The following is a 20,222-nucleotide window of genomic DNA, read 5'->3' as shown; positions in this document are numbered from 1 at the left end:
TGAATGATGTTTGTCCGTTTGTATTGAATGAAAGCGAGAGATGAAAAGAGGGAGAAAAGAAGGGAGAAGAAGAGGACCCTCGTTTTGCACAAAACTAACATCCAGTGTTGCTTCTATAGAAGACAGTTCTATAGAAGACAGTTCTATAGAAGACAGTTCTATAGAAGACAGTTCTATAGAATAAACTTTTGTGTCCCCAGAAGTCAGAGGGTTAACTGAATCCTGGAAGCATCCATAGTTCCAGTCATTTGTTCGATCTGGTGAAGTGTTCCTTTTGAAGTGTGTGTGTGTGTGTGTGTGTGCCTCTCTGTGTGTTTATTTCATCAATCCAACCTACTGACCAGCCATTCTCTTTCTTCTCACTTCCAAGTGGTGTCTCACTTTCATAAAAACCCAGCGGTCCATTCACACTTCCATCCACTTTTATCTTCTCCTCATTCCAAAAGGGTTGAAATGTCATCGCTGAGGTAATGCTGTACCTCCCTCCCTCCCTCCATTCAAATGCCGATACACAATCAGCCAACTGTATTCTATTTCTGAAAGGACAACCCCAGTCAAACAGAATCGTACAACGACACATGCCACAAATCCATTAAAAAACATAATCCCTTTAGTTATGTCTAAACGTTCATATGTTGTCTTATCTGTCTCGTTTCATGAAGTTATCAGGGCTGGACCGCTGACAGAGAAGTGGTATTCAGGGTTATCTGATGGCAACAGGGATCTTGGTGGTGGTGGGGATTTCTGCTTCAAGTTTGTGTGTACTGTGTGTGTGTATGTGCGTGTGCGTGTGCGTGTGTGTGTGTGTGTGTGTGTGTGTGTGTGTGTGTGTGTGCATGTTTCTGTTGGAGTAAAGAAGGGGAGAGAACATAGTCTGAGCGCCGAAACTCTTAATCCCAAATCCAGAGACATGACAAGACTCCTAAACTGCATTTATACTATACACAATTGATCCACTGATTAAACTATTAAGATGAGGTCTTTATGTTCGGTCTGTTCTGTATTCTGACCAGGACAGCTGTTTAAGTAGCTGGTGTATGTTTGTCTGCCAGTGGAAGAATGGAGCTTTTATATAAAATGTTATATTTAGTTGCTTTATGAGATCTCATAAATGTTTTATTGCAAATAAACAATTAATTATGCAAATAAACAATTATAAAGCTGTCTTTGACTTTTCTATGGGATGGATACCTCTTGCCTTGTCTTTAGCTGCCCAGTAAATCTATGGGATGGATACCTCTTGCCTTGTCTTTAGCTGCCCAGTAAATCTATGGGATGGATACCTCTTGCCTTGTCTTTAGTTGCCCAGTAAATCTATGGGATGGATACCTCTTGCTGTTATAATGAGGATTACAGAGAAATAGCTCTGAGGCCGGTTTGCCGATAGCGATGGAATTTAGGCTTACAATTCTTTAACAGTGCGTCTTCCTACAACGGCCGAAGATGTAACATGCGCTTCCCAAAACACCACGCAGAGACAAATGATCGCTAAGTGAGTCATTGGAGTATGTGTCTATATTGATTGGATCGAATGAAAGGGTGCGCTGATCTTAGATCAGCTTTCTCCATTCAAATCTTACCTCAACATTATAATTATTTCACAATACTGACGTCAGATCAGCTCCTAGTGAGATATTACCACCTATGGCTGCAAATTTTAGGACTGCCTGTTCTAATGCTTACCCAATAAAAATGCACTGAATCACCAATTTGGCACATCATTGCGCACGTTAGGCTACACATCATGAAATCTATTGCAGACAGTAGCCTACAAGTAGCAAAATAGAACTCAATTGATTGAACGTGAAATGTATTCCAATATAATGGAAATAGGCCTACAGCCTGCTGTTTATGTTTTAATGTAGTCATCTCAGTTTTAAGCATATTTTTATACGCCGCTTGTTTGTAACAATTACAACTTTGGTTCAGAAGGTCACAGAGAGACAGATAAATCAAAAAAGCATCTAACGACGCACTTACCACTGGGCACAGACGTTAATTCATCGTCTATTCCACATTGGTTCAACGTAATTTCATTGAAATGACATGGAAACAACGTTGATTCAACCAGTGTGTGCCCAGTGGGTTAGCTGTTCTGCAAGTGGTCTGACGCTTCGATCACCCCGACATCATTACATTTCGGTGCACCAGAATTACATTCATATCCAATGGAACGCTGCGTTTGCTTTGCAGCACTGCGTTGCAGAGGCAGTTGCAGTGCGTTCGGTGTGGTGCATACGTTGGATTTATCGTACGTATGCGTCAGACTGTATGTGTAGACGGCTTGACAGAAATGGTAGCAGAAGGTGAATGTTGAACTTTTGTTGCATACATATCCAGATGATGCTGAGTACTATTTTGAGCAATGACGCTGTCGGTGTGTTTGAAGCGTGAGGCAGGTGTCAGATTACAAGTGTTTTCTATTGCAACATTAATAACGATGTTTTTGGGAAACAGCTGAGTGATCTAACGGTGTTCCTACGAAGGTTGTAATGATGAACTTAGCCTTAAGATACTTTGGGGAAACCGTGTCCCTTGTGAAACAACTTTCTGTTATAATGATGATTACAGAGAAATAGCTCTGGTGAAACAATGATTTTGGACACAAGTCCAGTTCAACTTTGTACAAAAATGACTTTGGATACCGGTAGAAAATGATTTGGCCCTACACCTCCAGTAAAATGTTCTGTACCACGGGAATGTGTATTGGACAATTCCACTGCACAGCTGTTCAGACTATTTCCCCAATCCCTGAGCAGCGCTTGAACAGGTGACATTAAAACGCCTCACTAATTAAAGCAAACAACAGTAGAAAGTGAGAAATCCATTGTTTACAGCTATGGTCACATTCCCTCTCATTCAGTGAATTACAACAGCATGTGTGATTCTGATACTTTCTTGTTCTATTTCTGTGTGTGGTTCCATAGAATATCAGAGAATAGAATAAAATAGAATAGAAAAGAAAGGAAAATAAATGGGGAAAAAATATGGAACAGAACAGAGCTAAATAGAATAATTGTTCGCCGTAACAGTGTGTTTTAGAATCACAGATACCCCAAGCATCTGTTCCTCACACATACCACACAAAAACCTCTCACAAATTAAATTAACCGCCATACAAAATCACATCTGAAGCGGTACTGTGGGCTGAGTGCCAAAAACAATAAACAAGCAACCGCAAGCATATGGAGCCCAACCCACAACCCACAACTCTCTCACTCAACCACATCTCCATAGAAGACATGTCCAGGTCCTTCATTGAAACCACACCAGACAGCTGACAGACAACCAGGGCTGGGTCCCTTTACTTTGGCAGTCCAAATAGACAAATCTCAATTCCATCGCAATTAAGCAGGTTAAAACGGTAAAAATATTTGGATTTTGGTTGTTGTTAATGTAAAGTTCACTGTTATCGCGGTGTGTAGTTATCTTTCCGATCGTTCGTCTGTCAGTTTAGCAGTTTAGTGGTTGGGTGTTATCTGGGGTGAGATCTTACCTAAATGGACTTCAGGCAGGACTATTTTTACTGTATCTTGAGGTGATGATGACGCTAATGTGCTGTTCAAGGTTATTCATAGTCAGTGGAAATAAACACAGAACTGGAGTTCCTATTCTGTCAGAGATTCAACAGAAATCTCTGTCAGTATATTTTAATAGGGTGAGTTGTACCAATGTATTCTGACATTTTGGGATCCCAATCAAAACACACAAGCAAACTTCTATTGCACTATTTTCATTCATCCCCCTCCTCTCCCCTGAAACTATTCCCCATGTCGATGCTGTAAATGAGAATGCGTTCTCAGTCAACTTACCTGGTAAAATAAGAGTTAATTAAAAAATATAAAAATAGGCTCAGCAAATACAGTATGAGCACCATTTTGTCTGACCACATAATCAGAGAAATCTTGCTACCACAGAGTACCCTCTATCCTAAATTCCAAGAGTGAGTTAGTAATTAAACAGGCTCTGTCTGGGTAGTGCAGCAGCAGACCAGTCAGACTGGGACAAAAGCCTTACAACCACCATGTTGTAACCTCACCAGGTCAAGCGGGGTCTGTGTGTGTGTGTGTGTGTGTGTTTGTGTGTGTGTGTGTGTGTGTTTGTGTGTGTGTGTGTGTGTGTGTGTGTGTGTGTGTGTGTGTGTGTGTGTGTGTGTGTGTGTGTGTGTGTGTGCGTGTGTGTGCGTGCGTGTGTGTCTGTGTGACAAAATAACTACACGTGTGTGTCTGTGTGTGTGTGTGTGGGTGCGCATGTGTGTGACCTGGGCTCTATCAAAGCAACTGGACAATGTCCCTGTCCCTGAGTCCTGCTGGGAAAGTAGACCAATCACAGTCCTGCCAATGGCAATCAAACTGACGAAAAACTTCAACTGATTAATATAACTAAAGTGACTGGAGAGTGATTATAGCCGATAGAAGATCTGCTTTAAGATAGTCAGTATCAATACACCAGATGTCTTTTGGTTTTAGTCAACAAAGTGGAGAGGGATTTTTAGACATAAAACCAAGTAAAGAAGGTAATTTCAAGCTCAGAAAACCTAAACGGTAACATTACGATCCACATGCCACCATATACCCCTCCTTTAAATCCACCACAGACTATAGTTTCAAAAGGACTCAAGTGATATCTGACATCTATCACATGCCATGAGAAATCATGATGAATGGAGATGTAGCGTTCAAAGGAGAACCAGGTTCCCTCCATGCAGACTGACAATCACTTCCATATGGTCTATCAGAGAGCTGTGAATGATGGTGATCACACACACACACACACACACACACACACACACACACACACACACACACACACACACACACACACGCGCGCGCGCGCGCACACGCACACACACACACCAGTGAATGATGATGTGAATGAATAATGATGTGCTAGAGGTATTATTTAGGATCTTGGATGTGAGTCAGAGTAATGTCAACTTATCCGGATGATAGATCGACCAGGGATGAATAGGTGAGCCACGTCGTCAAATTGTGCGCAACTATATTTCACTGGAATTGCTGCTATGAAGCAAGGTCAATATGAGGAAATTGGTGAAAAATATATTTTCTATGAAAATACCACACACAGGCATTTTAGCACTTTTTAAAAAGTTTGTTGACATTCGCTGTAAGAAATGTTTGTTTTACAGTTATTTCCTGGTTATTCCCCAGTCATGTGCAGTACAGCCACTATAAGTTGCAGCTATCAATGAAGTTAAGAAAACCAGTAAGTTCTGTAAAAACATCTCCATTTCCAAAGTCCGATAAACCATTATATTATCAATATAGTCTGATACTGCTGTTTCTGATGAGCCAATAAGTCTTTCTCTCTTACCATGTGAATCTAAGGGGACATGTTTCCTTTCAAATGACAACTTGATAGACTGGGTGTGTTGTCAGTATAAATCCTTCTGTAATATACATATATGCGTGACGTCTGGGCATCCATTTTGTGTCTGATTCTTGGCTGGTGTTCAGTCTAGTGTCTGGACATGTTGAAAATGTATCTACAGCTCGAGGCGGGATTTGAACGCTATGTTGGTAATCCACAGCTGGAAGACCCCCCTCGGTTCTCTCACAAAGACTGGCTATTGTTTTAATAAAACATATATAGTTTCCATACACAGGGCCTTGGGAATGGCTGAAAACGGAACAGCTTGAAACTACAAGTAGCGTAGCGGTCAATCTGAAAAGAAAACGATGGACAAACGTCAAACAATGCAGTGAGTTGATGAGTTCATGTTGGACCAAGACTTTTTCCAAATATCCCCTCTCAGCAAACGTTTTCAGCTTTTCAAAAGATAAAGGATTTGTGGGTAATATACTAAAATATGATGATTAACAACTACAGTATAATAAAGTGGGACTTTCGGGAGCCAGTGGTTTGAGCCAATGCAGTCATGCTCTGTGTAGTACAGTATGTATGTATCAGCCATGGGTTCAAATCCTATTTTAAACCATGTCAAATACTGCATTTGTGCTTGATTGAGCTTGCCTGTTGCAATGGAACCAATAGACATGTCTCAAAAGTGCAAACCCCGCCCATAGCACTCCAGGCAGGTTTAATCAAACACTGAAAGCATTTGAAAGATTTTCAAACACTATTTGAACCCAAGTCTGGTCAGTACTCAAAGGAGATGAACTGCAGACGGGGGAACGATCTCCTCGCTGCGATTAATCAACCAGCTCCAAGATCATGGAACAACATCCAGGAGGTTTAGGATGTGGTCTCTGGACTCCACATAAAGACTGATGTTTAAAAGAACCAAAGGAAATCATGTTATTTTCAAAACGCTGCCCAAACTTTGACCAGACTAGGCTTTCTATATAATTCTATAAATATACAGTATTTAACTACAAAGGTCATAGATGAAAACAAACTGGCTGGTCTGAGAAACCTCGCTCCAAGATAGGCTCCTTAGGGTCCTCATTTTAGAAGTGAAAATGTTTATTGTCTCAATCAAATGAATCACACTGGACCTCTGTGATTAACTGGCTGTTTTACTTCAGTACAGTCATGCAGGCTTACGCGTGTGTGACTGAGCGTGTGTGTGTGTGTGTAGCCTTTACTGTCTGTGTCCACCTGGGCTTAGTATAGAATCAGGGAATGTAGGACTATGCCCTAAGGGATGCACTGGTAGAAAAAACCCTAGCTTACAGTTAACACACCAGGAAATCAATCTAGGGCAATACAGGAAGTAAGGTTGCTTATTTTATCCTCCCATTCAATGTATCTCTTTTTTCCTTGTTATTATTCAGATACCATGGAGGTCTGTGTAATTGTGATTTAATTAAACACGATAGACGAATGAATTAATGGGTGTTTTGTATGAAGGAGTACAGTGTGGATTTCAAAGAGAGAGAGAGAGAAAAGAGAGAGAGCAACAGAAAAAAGAGTGAGAGGGAGATACATTTCTAAACAGCTCTACCCTGACCCCTACTGACCAGGCATTCTGTGAGGTCACCTATATGAACTGGCAGGGTCCTACTATACAACCAGTGAATCAACTGTATTATTGTCTCACTCTCACCGTGTATAAAAAGTCTATCTAACATCAGACCTTAAAGTAAAAGGACACTAATCTTCTACCCTTACACCCTCGTACACATATCTTCTCATCTATCCCCCTATTACTCAGTGGTGCGTATTCATGGATGCCAAGGGAAACCAGGCTTCCCAAAATAATTTACCCCAAAAAAGAATACAAAACATGGCATTGGCTTTTCTTTACAAGTAGGATGAATGTGAACGCGCACGCACACACACGCACATACAGAAATCAGCCGCATTATATTTAGCTTACGTTGATTGGACTAAATTGTTTTTGGTATCTTTTAGTTGTCACTGTATTATACTAAGCAAAGGTGATGTGAGGATGTTGAAATGTTGAAGTTGAAATGGTGCTGGAATAGTGGAGGCAGCTCCTGTTTTTGTTTTGCATCTTGCTGGTAACTCTCTGTGGTTCTTAATCGCTAGTTTTTTAATGGTCCGAAAATGTCGGAAATATGAACTTGTTTGACCATGCTGTAGGTCATGTACATGCAATATGCGTAGTGGACTTCACCAGACAGAGGTTTCTATCTAGTTTTGTGATAAAACAAAGGTGTGGTTGAATTTATTTTGCCACTGTCTTGTTATTGTCTCGGCCTTTGTCACGACTTCCACCGAAGTCGGTCCCTCTCCTTGTTCGGGCGGCGTTCGGCGGTCGACGTCACCGGCCTTCTAGCCACCGCCGATCCACTTTTCATTTTCCATTTGTTTTGTCTTAGTCTTACACGCCTGGTTTCACTCACCCAATTACCTGTTTATTATTTAACCCTCTGTTCCCCATGTTTGTTTGTGAGTGATTGTTCTTTGTAAATGGGTCTGTTATTTGTGGACTCGTATATTTGCCTTGTATTTTTGTATTTTGAGTAAAGTACGTTGATTACTCATTTCTGCTGTCCTGCGCCTGACTCTCTACACCAGCTACGCAAAGGTCCCTTACAGACCTGGTGTTGTTCTACTCATATCTGCTGTCCTGCGCCTGACTCTCTACACCAGCTACACAAAGGTCCCTTACAGACCTGGTGTTGTTCTACTCATATCTGCTGTCCTGCGCCTGACTCTCTACACCAGCTACACACAGGACCCTTACAGACCTGGTGTTGTTCTACTCATATCTGCTGTCCTGCACCTGACTCTCTACACCAGCTACACACAGGACCCTTACAGACCTGGTGTTGTTCTACTCATATCTGCTGTCCTGCACCTGACTCTCTACACCAGCTACACACAGGACCCTTACAGACCTGGTGTTGTTCTACTCATATCTGCTGTCCTGCGCCTGACTCTCTACACCAGCTACACACAGGTCCCTTACAGACCTGGTGTTGTTCTACTCATATCTGCTGTCCTGCGCCTGACTCTCTACACCAGCTACACACAGGACCCTTACAGACCTGGTGTTGTTCTACTCATATCTGCTGTCCTGCACCTGACTCTCTACACCAGCTACACACAGGACCACATTACAGCCTTTAGGCCTATATATCACCATGTCAAGACATGAATTAGCAGGTTATAGAGCAAACAACGCAATAGGTTGTAATATGGCCCTTTATCCTTCCTTCTATGTCCGCTTTAGGGGTACATCACCCCTTAAAAGGGGTACCTTGCTGAGCTCTAGTGGTCTCTTGGCCTGGGTATAGAGCCCCAGACTGGTGCCTTGGGTCTGGGGTAACCACCAGATGGCTGCTTCATAGTCTCTAGGAGAGTCTTAACTATCACAGTTCAGGATATGGCTTAGTTTAATGATACTTTCTTCACAGTCAGACAGTCATTTATTATTCATCTACAGTCATTCAGACACTACAAACTGTGAGCATTTTCGTTGACTTTGGGTCATATTTTCACATCGATATAATAATTTCCCTGTCTTCTTCAATAGCAAGGTCTAAGGTGTATGTCAAGTTTTAACATACCAACTGTGTTGAGAGATCAGATGGTTTAGATTTTCCTGTCATTATGGTGTTGTATTTAAACGCAGAAGTCGTTTGAGAAAAGTGAAACCTATACTCCCTGTACGGACTACATGTTCGTTAATGGTCTAATGGCTGTGTCAGTCTCCCCCCAAAACGAATACACACCTGTTAAAACAAGACAGGACTTATGGGGGCTAACACAGACTTATGGGTACTGTCAATACTGTTGAATACAGTCTTTATGAGTGCCCTCAACACGTACTTCCTAACACAGGACATGTTTTAGAAATGTAAAGCTTTCGGATGGGATTTGCTAATCAAATTAAGATGGCCGCCATCCTTTTGCGATGATGTGATGCGATCGTCACCGTAGAGACGCCTTGTTTCCCTGGGGTTTATTCCCTAACTTCCCTAACAGGTTGCTAATAGGTTGCTAATAGCGGAAGCTGACTTGTACTAATGTGACGACCACTTAAAAGTGATATGGAACAAATTAATGCAATTCCTCTAGTTCTCATAATAGGAGATTTTCACATTAAGGCGTGGAGGGAAAATAAATAAATTCCATTGGAATATCGGGTTTAGACTAACTGAGTAAAAATAATAAACTTTCCCTCAAGTTCATAACTGTTAGCCTGGGGGAGGGAATGATAGCTAAGCTAACAGTGCCATGGGTCTCTGGGTCTGGGGTCTGATATGCTAGCTGCTCCTGTATGTACTGTATATTCAGTTGAATGTTGAACTATGACTGATTCTTTACAAGGGACTCCTCTTAGCTGTAACACTCTGGGATGTTAAAATGTACTGTGAAAGGATTCTGTGAGAGTGTTACATAGATCTTGTTTTCACAGTGTTAAGTTCTTTAAGTGGTGTGTCAACAGTGTTTGTGTCTGAGCTATGTGGTGGGAGTGGCGTATTTATGGCCCTAAGGTCATTTCTGCTTTATGTTTGACCATTCTCGGGTGTGCAGTGCTCCTTGTATCCATGAGAGACACATCCATGAAAGAGGAGTCCCTTGTAAAGAATCAGTCATAGTTCAACATTCAACTCTATCTAGGACCACCAGAGAGTTATATAAATATGACTCTGAGTCAACCTACAGTTGATTCATAGGTGTGCTACGACAGTTGTAGTGACATGGAGTCATCCCTTGGTATGGAATTCTCCTGCAGCGGTGCTCACAGTCCGCTTGTCATGTCATGGTGGAATTCAGACCTCCTAACCTAAAGTTTTACCTCAGTGCTGAAAAACAAATCTAAAGATGAGTTGGTCGTCTTTTAGAAATGAAAGAATGACATCGTATATAATTGAAGTGTGAATGGCATACATCTATTCCAACAACATTATCCCTCACAATTACATTTGAAACTTCATTGAACATCCACTATGTAATTAGTAAATCTACTTAAACCATAATGTGGCCATAAAGCATATGTCTTTACGTTAACCTTGTTGCTTTACAATAACGTCTTGGCAGAGTAAACTAACGGCAGTCTATGACTTCCTTCCTGTCTAGGCAGTATGGTATATTTTTTATGGCTTACGATGATCTGTGTAATATCAACATGGCGCCGGTCCAAATTGTAAAAATAAACAGGCAATAGAGAAGTTTGAGGACGTAATGACTTATTAGCTACAGATAGGGACGAGATAGGGACTAGGCCATTCACTAGGGCTGATATTGCAGTATGGGGTAGATTTAAATTAAGAGTTTCATTCCAACATGCTATATAGTATATCCATTTTCAGAAATGTTGGTGAATTAGCTTTTATTGTTTAAAGATATTCTGAAAGAGATTGGTGTGTTTTTTCACTATCTAATCATGTCAGAGAGGCAAATAATCCTTATTTTTTTGCATAATGCTATACATCTGCCTCACTCTCAGAGAAATAAGTAGTACTGCTAGGCTTTACACAGTCAAATGTAACAAATAAAAAAAAAATATATAAAGAAATTTACAAATTTGTGAAATAATGTAAATATATATATTAAATAATTCAGTACAGTAATGTGAGATCTGTGTGTAAAACATTTACATTTGACATTTTAGTAATTTAGCAGATGCTCTTATCCAGAGCGACTTACAGTAACATTCATCATAAGATAGCTAGGTGAGACAACCACATTTGACAGTCAAATATACAGGAAACAAATATTCGATTCCTGCTAAACAATGGATATATAGCGTTTTACAAAAAAATAACTAATCTAAACTCTATGTATAAAAAATCTGAGAACAGTAATATTTTACACACACATGAAGGTACACATGAGCAATCATTTCTGATGAAAAAACACAAATGTGAAACATTTGTGGATATAGCGTTTTGGAAATAAACTCATGCTATTAAAATCATGCTATTCTTATGCTTCATTGGGATTTCAATGGTGCCGAAAATGTTTCACTTGTGGAGAATAGATAAATGTCGTATTATAATTTTTTATTGAGAACACTTTGCCTTAGTAGGCCTAGTCATGTCTGTCTGTCTGTCTGTCTGTCTGTCTGTCTGTCTGTCTGTCTGTCTGTCTGTCTGTCTGTCTGTCTGTCTGTCTGTCTGTCTGTCTGTCTGTCTCTGTCTGTCTGTCTGTCTGTCTGTCTGTCTGTCTGTCTGTCTGTCTGTCTGTCTGTCTGTCTGTCTGTCTGTCTGTCTGTCTGTCTGTCTGTATTGGCAGTGTTTTCTGAACAGCATTGTCTAAGATTCCATAACCCATTTCAACCTTCAGATAGGTTCTTAATATTCCATGACGGCAAATATGTACTTTTAGAGTGACTGCCATCCATCTTGTCCACCAACAGTCTGAAGAAACACTTAGCTAGGAGAATGATAACATGACACTGATGCAGAAAATGAGATCTAAAGTATTGAAGAATTGCAAACGTACAGAGTTCCTTGCTTGCCCTGATCCAGACTAAATACTACTTTAAACAACAAAGCTGACAAACCTATAATCAATCATTTTTTTGCGGAAAGAGCTGACATGAGCTGAAATTCAGAGAGGAGATTTAAAGTGCTTAAACACTGCAAACATAGAGAGTGCTTATGGAGAGATAACAAACAGATTGTTGTAGGGGTAGGTGGTACAGAGACATGGGCACTAGGTGATAAGATCATTGTGCTTTGTGGTTTAAAGGTTAAAGGAAACTCCACCCAAAAACAATATTTTAGTACTTGTTTCATTAGTCCATTGTTGACATAGTCCAAAAATGTTTTGCCTGTCAGCAATCAAGTTTTCAAGATATGTAACTTTCAAAATACAGAAAGCATCCCCTTATGATGCATTTTGTATCGTAAATCATGTGATGCAAAATACAGGGATACAGGGATGATTTTTGCATTTTGGAAGTTTAACATTAACAGTATCTAACATGAACCGTGTCTATACATCATTTAACATGTACCATATCTATACATCATTTAACATGAACAGTATTTATACATCATTTAACATGAACAGTATTTATACATCATTTAACATGAACCATATCTATACATCATTTAACATGAACAGTATCTATACATCATTTAACATTAACCATATCTATACATAATTTAACATGAACAGTATCTATACATCATTTAACATGAGCCGTATCTATACATCATTTAACATGAACCATATCTATACATCATTTAACATGAACAGTATCTATACATCATTTAACATGAGCCGTATCTATACATAATTTAACATGAACAGTATCTATACATCATTTAACATGAACAGTATCTATACATCATTTAACATGAGCCGTATCTATACATCATTTAACATGAACCATATCTATACATCATTTAACATGAACAGTATCTATACATCATTTAACATGAGCCGTATCTATACATCATTTAACATGAACAGTATCTATACATCATTTAACATGAACAGTATCTATACATCATTTAACATGAACAGTATCTATACATCATTTAACTTTTATTTAGCTGGGTAAGTCAGTTAAGAATAAATTCTTATTTTCAATGACGGCCTAGGAACAGTGGGTTAACTGCCTTGTTTCAGGGGCAGAATGACAGATTTTTACCTTGGCAGCTCGGGGATTCAATCTTGCAACCTTTCGGTTACTAGTCCAACGGTCTAACCACTAGGCTACCTGCCACCCCACATGAACAATATCTAGACATTATATAAATATTTCTTCAGTAACAGCTTTACTGGAGAGATTAGCCTATGTGTGACTTTCAGAAAATGAAATACACTGCTCAAAAAAATAAAGGGAACACTAAAATAACACATCCTAGATCTGAATCAATGAAATAATCTTATTAAATACTTTTTTCTTTACATAGTTGAATGTGCTGACAACAAAATCACACAAAAATAATCAATGGAAATCCAATTTATCAACCCATGGAGGTCTGGATTTGGAGTCACACTACAGGCTGATCCAACTTTAATGTAATGTCCTTAAAACAAGTCAAAATGAGGCTCAGTAGTGTGTGTGGCCTCCACGTGCCTGTATGACCTCCCTACAACGCCTGGGCATGCTCCTGATGAGGTGGCGGATGGTCTCCTGAGGGATCTCCTCCCAGACCTGGACTAAAGCATCCGTCAACTCCTGGACAGTCTGTGGTGCAACGTGGCGTTGGTGGATGGAGCGAGACATGATGTCCCAGATGTGCTCAATTGGATTCAGGTCTGGGGAACGGGCGGGCCAGTCCATAGCATCAATGCCTTCCTCTTGCAGGAACTGCTGACACACTCCAGCCACATGAGGTCTAGCATTGTCTTGCATTAGGAACCCAGGGCCAATCGCACCAGCATATGGTTTTACAAGGGGTCTGAGGATCTCATCTCGGTAACTAATGGCAGTCAGGCTACCTCTGGCGAGCACATGGGGGGCTGTGCGGCCCCCCAAAGAAATGCCACCCCACACCATGGCTGACCCACCGCCAAACCGGTCATGCTGGAGGATGTTGCAGGCAGCAGAACGTTCTTCACGGCGTCTCCAGACTCTGTCACGTCTGTCACATGTGCTCAGTGGGAACCTGCTTTCATCTGTGAAGAGCACAGGGCGCCAGTGGCGAATTTGCCAATCTTGGTGTTCTCTGGCAAATGCCAAACGTCCTGCACGGTGTTGGGCTGTAAGCACAACCCCCACCTGTGGATGTCGGGCCCTCATACCACCCTCATGGAGTCTGTTTCTGACCATTTGAGCAGACACATGCACATTTGTGGCCTGCTGGAGGTCATTTTGCAGGGCTCTGGCAGTGCTCTTCCTGCTCCTCCTTGCACAAAGGTGGAGGTAGCGGTCCTGCTGCTGGGTTGTTGCCCTCCTACAGCCTCCTCCACGTCTTCTGATGTACTGGCCTGTCTCCTGGTAGCGCCTCCATGCTCTGGACACTACGCTGACAGACACAGCAAACCTTCTTGCCACAGCTCGCATTGATGTGCCATCCTGGATGAGCTGCACTACCTGAGCCACTTGTGTGGGTTTTAGACTCCGTCTCATGCTACCACTAGAGCGAAAGCACCGCCAGCATTCAAAAGTGACCAAAACATCAGCCAGGAAGCATAGGAACTGAGAAGTGGTCTGTGGTCACCACCTGCAGAACCACTCCTTTATTGGGGGTGTCTTGCTAATTGCCTATAATTTCCACCTGTTGTCTATTCCATTTGCACAACAGCATGTGAAATGTATTGTCAATCAGTGTTGCTTTCTAAGTGGACAGTTTGATTTCACAGAAGTGTGATTGACTTGGAGTTACATTTTGTTGTTTAAGTGTTCCCTTTATTTTTTACATTTACATTTACATTTAAGTCATTTAGCAGAGTACTTTCGTTTGGTTCTTCATTTAATGTATTGTACAATGAGTGTACAAAACATTAGGAACACCTGCTCTTTCCATGACAGACTGACCAGGTGAATCCAGGTAAAAGCTATGATCCCTTATTGATGTCACTTGTTAAATCCACTTCAGTCAGTGTAGATGAAGGGGAGGAGACAGGTAAAAAAAAAATGTTTAAGCCTTGAGACAATTGAGACATGGATTGTGCATGTGTGCCGTTCAGACAAAAAAATGTAAGTGCCTTGGGATGGGTTATGGTAGTAGGTGCCAGGCACACCGGTTTGAGTGTGTTGAGAACTGTAGTTTCCCGTATGTATCAAGAATGGTCCACCACCCAAAGGACATCCAGCCAACTTGACAACTGTGGGAAGCATTGGAGTGAATACGGGCCAGCATCCCTGTGGAGCGCTTTCGACACCTTGTGGAGTCCATGCCCCGATGAACATAGGCTGTTCTGAGGACAAAAGGGGCTGCAACTCACTATTATGAAGGTGTTCCTAACATTTTGCAAACTCAGTGTATATCACTGTATTAAGTTTCCTAACTACAAGTCTTCGCTCATAAGAGTAGACTAAGGAGACTTCTACAGAATATAGGCCTATCAATCCATATAATTCCAAATACCTTTTTCAGTAGAAGTTGAGAGCGTAATTTGTTATCGTTGGGGATATGTCACAGTATGACAATGTGCACCTGGGATTAGGAGGATGGAGAATATCATTTTCCCTTCATAATCAACTGACCATCAAGTTACATATCCTGACGTTTCCTACAGGAATACAGTAAGGCATATACAGTGAAAGCCAACCTGATCCTGTAGGCTAGCACTCTTTCTGCGTGGGTAATCACAATAGACCCACTAAATACAGTGAGCATTCCCAATGTGACAATGACCTTTTTACACATTATTTATATTGAATTACTTCAAATTGTATTATTATAAACGCTAAAGCCAAATTACCACCCTGTTCCTATAATATTGAAATCCCATTTGAATACCATGTTTGAGCAGACATTGTATTCTTTCTCCACCACCTCTATCTGCCAGCTACAACACAGTGTGGTTGTCACGGCTGTTCAAAGGAGCAGACTAAAGTGCAGCGTGGTTGTAGTTCCACATTTTATTAAATCCGTGAAACTTTGCAAAACATAAATAACTGAATTTACAACCCAACATAGAAAAAGAAAAACTAGAACTTAAACATAGAAATATAAAACATAGAAAAACACAAAACACCCCCTGTCACGCCCTGACCTACTCTACCATAGAAAATCACATCTTACTATGGTCAGGACGTGACAGTGGTTTTAATGTCATCAATCCACCATGTAACATGTTGACAGTGGAGCTGCTATAGCTGGATGAAATACTGCCTTTTTTCCGGATTGTACAGTATTTCAAGTGGAGCTCCTCATGAGAAGACCTTGGTTCAAACTGCATTTGTTTCCTTTCAAATAGTTTGATGGTTTTATTAAAGTCTGTCTGGACTGCCAGATGGATGGGGTTTGCATTTTTGGGACTATTCTATTGGTTCCATTGCCTCAGGTAAGCTCAATCAAGCACAGTGAATGGGTTTGAAAGAAAACAAATATGATTTGAACCCAGGCAGGGTTGTCTGGTGCAGCTAGCAGAGGTTTTACAAGATATAGCCCCTCCAGAGTGTGTTGTCTCTGGGGACAGAACCCAATACCTCTCCACTCCATCCCTCCATTCCCTCTCTCCACGCTTGGATGAGCGTACTCAATGTACTGTGAGCTGTGGCGTATGTGATTTCACTGTTGGGGTTGGCAATGGTTACCAAACCTGTCTGATTCTTCTTCAACTACAGGGAAAGCCCCACTGGATTGTGTAGAGGAGAGAACAGAGAGAATGAATGAATCTAAACTGGAACAAAAAGCAGGACTACTAAACTGGATCTGTGAGAACCACTGCCATGATGTACGAGACATGAAGGTATCTGGCCCATTACGAGCCCCAGACCCTGCCTGTTTCCAGTGTCCTTGTCCATGCACCCTGTGTGAACACACAAGTCAACAGGGGGGCACATTTTTCCAACAGTCGCCATGCAAGGCTGCTGAGAGATTTGGAGATGTCAATTGGTTCTATCTTTGGGGCGGCTGTGTGCTCCTGTGTCCATCCCCCACATACATGATTCCCCCTGAGTGTCTGAGACATTGTTTCCCAGCGTCCCGTGCTGCATCCCAAATGGCACCCTTTTCCCTATATGGCACTACTTTAAACCAGAGCCCAATGAGCCCCGGTCAAACGTAATGCACTAAAAAGGGAATATGGTGCATTCGTGATGCAGCCCAGGACGCTCGTCTCAACTCCCCGACCGGTTTGCTTTTTATTTTTCATGGGCAACTCCCACATCAAACATATATGCGTTCCCAGAGACAAGCGTATCTATCCATCTAATATCCGAACCCAGAACCAAATATGTCATGAGAGACTACTATCCATCTAACTGAGCAACAGCGGGAGATAAAGCAAGCCAAGTCTCTACACAACTATTGGAGCTGTCTTTGGGTCTTTGAGAAGAAGTATGCAGTCACGTTTTACAGCAACGATTCAAGATATGTCCAGAAGTTATTGCTGAGGCTGTAGTTCAGTATAGAACTGTAGTTTGATATGGAGGGTGATACCATGATTCAGCTCTTCTGCAAAAAATAGAGTTTATAAAGATGTGTCATAGATGGACTATATACAGTATTATAGTGTTGTCTTGCTCTCAGTTTCCTCTCCAGAAATGCTACATCAACATGTCAAATCTAATCAGGTTGATTTGACACTTTGGTCACTGCATGTCCTCTCAAGAGAACGAAGAGAAACGTCTTTGGAAAAACTAATTCTCCCAGACCACAACCGTTCTGGAGCAAAATTGGCCCTGTGTCATCCGGGTTAGGAGAGGGTTTGGCCGGGGTAGGCTGTCATTGTAAATAAGAATTTGTTCTTAACTGCCTAGTTAAATAAAGGTTAAATAAAATATTATAGTCATATTGATTTAGGAGTGTTCCATAGTTCTATTATAGTCATATTGATTTAGGAGTGTTCCATAGTTCTATTATAGTCATACTGATTTAGGAGTGTTCCAGAACTCCATTGTAGTCATATTGATTTAGGAGTGTTCCATAGCTCCATTATAGTCAAATTAATTTAGGAGCGTTCCAGAACTCCATTGTAGTCATATTGATTTAGGAGTGTTCCATAGCTCCATTATAGTCAAATTGATTTAGGAGTGTTCCATAGCTCCATTATAGTCATATTGATTTAGGAGTGTTCCATAGCTCCATTATAGTCAAATTGATTTAGGAGTGTTCCAGAACTCCATTGTAGTCATATTGATTTAGGAGTGTTCCATAGCTCCATTATAGTCAAATTGATTTAGGAGTGTTCCAGAACTCCATTGTAGTCATATTGATTTAGGAGTGTTCCATAGCTCCATTATAGTCAAATTGATTTAGGAGTGTTCCAGAACTCCATTGTAGTCATATTGATTTAGGAGTGTTCCAGAACTCCATTATAGTCATATTGATTTAGGAGTGTTCCATAGCTCCATTAAAGTCAAATTGATTTAGGAGTGTTCCAGAACTCCATTGTAGTCATATTGATTTAGGAGTGTTCCATAGCTCCATTATAGTCAACTTGATTTAGGAGTGTTCCAGAACTCCATTATAGTCATACTGATTTAGGAGTGTTCCAGAACTCCATTATAGTCATATTGATTTAGGAGTGTTCCATAGCTCCATTATAATCATATTGATTTAGGAGTGGTCCAGAACTCCATTGTAGTCATATTGATTTAGGAGTGTTCCAGAACTCCATTATAGTCATATTGATTTAGGAGTGTTCCATAGCTCCATTATAGTCATATTGATTTAGGAGTGTTCCATAGCTCCATTATAGTCAAATTGATTTAGGAGTGTTCCAGAACTCCATTGTAGTCATATTGATTTAGGAGTGTTCCAGAACTCCATTATAGTGATATATTGATTTAGGAGTGTTCCATAGCTCCATTATAGCTCTGCAGATGTAAAGGAAGTGTCAAAAGGTGTATTGGAGGCGAAGTCAGGTGCAGGAGAGCAGAGTATAATGAACAGGCACACTTTTATTATAGTTCCAAAAACAAGAGCACTACATAAATCAAACGCGCTCAAAAAACAGAACATAAAAGTAAAGCGCGTAAACTAACACCACATAACATGAAACAATTACACACAAAACATGATGGGAAACAGAGGGTTAAATACAAGTAGCTTAATTGGGGAAATGAAAACCAGGTGTGTATGGAGACAAGACAAGACAAATGGAGCGGCGATGGCTAGAAAGCCGGTGACGTCGATCGCCGAACGCCGCCCGAACAAGGAGAGGAGCCGACTTCGGCGGAAGTCGTGACAGGAAGATAGGAGTGAAATCAACCTCCTTGATTCCATTTAACATTTTCTTTGGCGCTTTGAGTCTATTCTATACTTTAAAACGCATGAGGTGAGTCTTCATAACAGAACCAGTGCTATTAGATGGAAGAGATAGACCTAATGGCAAAGGGAAAGAATCCATATGCCTTTTAAGAAATCTTCCACAATATGTCATCTACATCTGCCTTTGTACTCTTGCCAAATGCACTCATTCCACTAGACTCAAGAAGATGCCCAGTTCCATTTGAAGAGCACTTTCACATGAACATGCATTCTTTCTAGTACCAGAGATCCAAAGATAGCTAGCTCTTTCTACATGTAATTCAAAATGTGGCTCATCCTCATCCGCATTAACATATGACAATGAACAGATAGGATGTTGTCCATGGCCAGCGTCCCGAATGGCACCCTATTCCCATAGGGCATGGGCCCTGGTCAAAAGTAGGGCACAATGTATGGGAATAGGGAGCGATTTGAGATGCAGGGCATACTTCCACAATGGCAAACAATATGGTTTCATACAGCATTCAGAGAGAGAATGTGTGTGTCTGTCTGTGGGACCAGGGGCTGTAAGATAAGTATGTCTAGAACAAGAGGGATGGAGGGAGACTCTGCAAGTGCATGGTCAGTGGGAGTGAACCAGTAGAATCCCACTTTATCTGGATAGTCCCCGTCAGATGATTTATATATGTTCAAACTAACTATCAACAACTGTTCAACTAACCCTAACTCTAGGTTCATGTTTATCCCCTGGCTCAGCCCTAACCTTAACCATAACCCTAACTCTAGGTTCCTGTTCATCCCCTGGCTCAACCCTAACCATAACCCTAACCCTAACCATAGCCATCACCTTTAGAGGTTACAAAGTCATGCCCTTGATCCTTGCCCTAACCCAAACCACACCCTTCACAAGGGCCCTAACCTAAACCTTCTTCTGGGAATGTTTTCTCCCTTCTCATATAACAACTTTAATAAAGATGGATCCCTAGGAGCAATAGAATCCCTAGCTCTAACCCTAACCTAACCCTAGCTCTA

Source organism: Salmo trutta, chromosome 14, assembly GCF_901001165.1.
Source record: "Salmo trutta chromosome 14, fSalTru1.1, whole genome shotgun sequence".
Classification (NCBI taxonomy): domain Eukaryota; kingdom Metazoa; phylum Chordata; class Actinopteri; order Salmoniformes; family Salmonidae; genus Salmo; species Salmo trutta.
The sequence above is the reverse complement of the archived record's forward strand: the minus strand, read 5'-3'. Positions refer to the sequence as shown.